This window comes from Tiliqua scincoides, chromosome 10 (genome assembly GCF_035046505.1).
Source record: "Tiliqua scincoides isolate rTilSci1 chromosome 10, rTilSci1.hap2, whole genome shotgun sequence".
Classification (NCBI taxonomy): Eukaryota; Metazoa; Chordata; class Lepidosauria; order Squamata; family Scincidae; genus Tiliqua; species Tiliqua scincoides.
Window position 1 is genome coordinate 18,036,588 of NC_089830.1, and position 4,443 is coordinate 18,041,030.

Here is a 4,443-nt window from a genome sequence, read left to right on the forward strand (position 1 = left end):
TAACTTTCCAGCACTGGTGCAGCCTCGAGGTAAGGGAACAAATGTTCCCATACTTTAAGATGGCCTCTGTGACTGCCTCTTCACCACAGGATACAGTGCATACTGCATGACTGCACTGGCACTGGAAAATTGGGTAGGATTGGAACCTCAGGCAATAGATTAGTAAGGGGCACCCACAGCCCTCTGCTAGGCTGCTGTCAATTACTACTACTCCTCATCCCTTGTCATGAATTGGAAAAGGAAAAGAGTTAGACTGCTATATATTAGACTGCTATATATTTTTAATATATAAAACTGCTGCCTGTCTGCATTGACCACATTGACCTAGATGGACACATGATCTGAGTCAGTGTGGCAGCTGCCCTAAGATCCCATAAGGAGGATAGACCTACCCAAGGTTATGCAGCTAAATAGAACCTCCCAGGCCAGATGCAGTCTATCTTTGAGTAGTGGAAGGTGGGGGCAGAAAAGAGGTCAGAGCAGAAGAGGAAGTGTGGAGGAGAGGAGAGTAGTGGGTTAGAGCAGTGTTTCTCAAACTGTGTGTCAGGACCCACTAGGTGGGTTGCGAGCCCTTTTCAGGTGGGTTTGCATTCATTTCAATATTTTATTTTTAATATATCAGACTCGATGCTACTATGGTATGTGACTACATTTGGGGAAATGTTACAGACCTGTACTTTGAACAAGCTACTCGTATATTCTTTTAACAATGATAGTAAATGGAACTTACTCCTGAGTAGGTGTGGGTAGTCTAGCAGTCTAGGATTGTTAACATTTTCCTGCTTGGTGATGTCACTTCTGGTCATGACATCACTTCTGATGGGCCCTGACAGATTCTCATTCTAAAAAGTGGGTTCCAGTGGGTGCTAAATGTGTGAGAACTACTGAGTTAGAGCATTGGAGGCTGACCTGTCACGGGGGGGGGGGGGGGAATAGCATTCAGCATGGTGCCTCAGGTGCCAGAAGGTCTTGGGCCAACCCAGGCTTCGATCCTTGGCCCATCCGGGAAAGGATTCCCTGGCAGAGAAAGTATTCTGTCTGAACCTTGACTGAGCTGCTGCCTGTCTGTGTTGACCGCATTGACCTGGATGGACACATGATCTGAGTCAGTGTGGCAGCTTCCCTATGATCCCATAAGGAGGATATACCTACCCAAGGTTATGCAGCTAAATAGAGCCTCCCAGGCAGATGCAGTCTATCTTTGAGAAGTGGAAGGTGGGGGCAAACTCATAGGGCATGGCTATCACCCAGCTCCCTGCCTGTGAACTTTCAGGGGCATTTGATTTTGTCGTCAAGGGAGATGAGAATTTGAATTTGAAGACGTTTGACATTGCTTTGCAAAACAGTTGTTGCACTCTTTTATTTTTATTTTATTTTAATTTTTTTGAGATGAGATGAGGCTCATTTATAAAGCCACTCAGGTAGAGACTTTCAGATGTTGCGGGTCTTCTGCTTCCTGGAATCCTGAGCACTCCACGGAGCAGTTTCAGGTCATTACATGGACTAACCAGACATTTCTGATTGAAAATCCAGCCCTGCTCCATTCATCCTCAGAAGCGGACCTCTCTAGATAATTGAAACTAGCCCACACACAGGTTAGCTTTTATTTTATTTTCTTTTTTCTTCCTCTTCCTCTGAAAGAGGTTAGTTGTATATGGGGTCAAAGTAAATGCTGGAGAGAGAACAATCAACCCCAGAACTCCTTTTACTGCCAATCGCTCTCTCTCTCTCTCTGCATAGACCAGGGAGTTCATATCTTTTGCCTGTCTGTCCAAGATTGGGGGGGGGGGGGGGAAGAGATCAACCTCTTTGCTTAGGAATACCAGAACATTCAAACCACTTAGTCTGAATGGGTTTCTGGTTTTTGTTGATTAACAGCTCAATTCCAGAGAGCCAAGGATGGTAGGACCTGGAAGATCCAGATTCAATTCCCTGCTCAGCAATTGAAGCTACCTGGGTGATCTTGGAGCAGTCACTAACTCTCAGCCTCACCTGCCTCACAGGGTTGTTGTGAAGGCAAAAGAAGGAAAGGAACTAATGTAAGCCACCCTGAGCTCCTTGGAGGAAGGGTGGGATAAAAATGTGAACAATCACATAAATAAATTCAAACAGCTAAATAGAGCCTCCCAGGCCAGATGCAGTCTATCTTTGAGTAGTGGAAGGTGGGGGCAAACTCATAGGGCATGGCTATCACCCAGCTCCCTGCCTGTGAACTTTCAGGGGCATTTGATTTTTTTTTTGCCCTGAGTTCTGGGAATTTTTTTTTTTTTTAGCTTTGAGTGCGGTGAATCTCTAAGAAGACAACTGGGGCGTATCAATTAAGTGCAGCTGCTGGACAGAGATGCCAGACGGCACATGACACCTCACTGTGGCTTTGGGCATGAATGACATGCACAATGTTGAGGAATCATGAGCAAGCCGTCCTGTGTTTGCGCATCTCGTTAGTGTCCAAAGTGAGGAGTCCTACGTCTTGCCAATGGGGAGGAGTGTGTCTGTGTACGTGTGTGAAAGTGGGCGCACATGATGCGTTCTCCCCCTCTGTTTGGATCTCTGAGCTGTTTGGATCTCTGCTTTGGACGTGAGTTATATACAGGATAGAGGAAATGGAATTCACCTGTGCTTCCTGTGCCTACATCAGTGATTCCCAAACTGGTGGGTCGCGACCATCTCAAAAAAGACATAGTGGAAATGGAAAAGGTGCAAAAGAGAGCGACTAAGATGATTACAGGGCTGGGGCACCTTCCTTACGAGGAAAGGCTATGGCATTTGGGCCTCTTCAGCCTAGAAAAGAGACGCCTGAGGGGGGACATGATTGAGACATACAAAATTATGCAGGGGATGGACAGAGTGGATAGGGAGATGCTCTTTACACTCTCACATAACACCAGAACCAGGGGACATCCACTAAAATTGAGTGTTGGGAGAGTCAGAACAGACAAGAGAAAATATTTCTTTACTCAGTGTGTGGTTGGTCTGTAGAACTCCTTGCCACAGGATGTGGTTATGGCATCTGGCCTGGACGCCTTTAAAAGGGGATTGGACAAGTTTCTGGAGGAAAAATCCATGACGGATTACAAGCCATGATGTGTATGCGCAACCTCCTGATTTTTGAAATGGGTTATGTCAGAATGCCAGATGCAAGAGAGGGCACCAGGATGAGGTCTCTTGTTATCTGGTGTGCTCCCTGGGGCATTTGGTGGGCCGCTGTGAGATACAGGAAGCTGGACTAGATGGGCCTATGGCCTGATCCAGTGGGGCTGTTCTTATGTTCTTAACTACAATTCCCAGGAAGCCTTGCAGGTCTTCCTGTTATCTGGTGTGCTCCCTGGGGCATTTGGTGGGCCGCTGTGAGATACAGGAAGCTGGACTAGGTGGGCCTATGGCCTGATCCAGTGGGGCTGTTCTTATGTTCTTAACTACAATTCCAGGAGGCCTTGCAGGTCTCTTGTTATCTGGTGTGCTCCCTGGGGCATTTGTGGGCCGCTGTGAGATACAGGAAGCTGGACTAGATGGGCCTATGGCCTGATCCAGTGGGCTGTTCTTATGTTCTTAACTACAATTCCCAGGAAGCCTTGCAGGTCTTCCTGTTATCTGGTGTGCTCCCTGGGGCATTTGGTGGGCCGCTGTGAGATACAGGAAGCTGGACTAGATGGGCCTATGGCCTGATCCAGTGGGGCTGTTCTTATATTCTTATGTTCTTACCTTAAGGGGCAAGACGGAGCAATGGCAGCAATGCAATCCCCAGGATTGTGCCGCTGCTGGGGCCAGAAGGTTTTTTAAAAGAACTTACAGACATCAGTGCCAGCCTCTGGGCAGGGTGGGGAGCCCCATGGATGCCTCTGCAGAGCTCCCCAGTTCGCCAATTGGGTAAAAGTAATGATTCCGGTTTTATATCATGAAACTGGAAGTGGTTCTGATAGTTATTTTTACTCAGTTAGAGGCATGGGGAGCCCTGCAGAAGCATCTATGGGGCTTCCTGCACCACCACCCCAGAGGTCAGCGCTGATGTTTGTAAGTAAATTAACCCCTCTTCTGACCCTGGTAGCAGCACAGTCCTGGGGATTGTGTGGCTGCCATTGCCTCACTCCTGAAACACTTAAGTGGCTCCTAATTCCTCCATAGGAATTTGGGAACCAATGACTACATAGTCATGAGTACCCTAAACCAGTGGTTCTCAAACTATTAGCACCAGGACCCACTTTTTAGAATGTCAGGACCCACTGGAAGTGACGTCATGGCTAGAAGTGATATCATCAAGCAGGAAAATTTTTAACAATCCTAGGCTGCAATCCTACCTACATTTACCCAGGAGTAAGTCTCATTGACTATCATTGTTAAAAGCATATAGATAGTAGCCTGTTAAAAGTACAAACCTGTAACATTTCCCCAAATGTAGTCACATACCATGAGAGCATCAAGTCTCACATATTAAAAATAAAATAT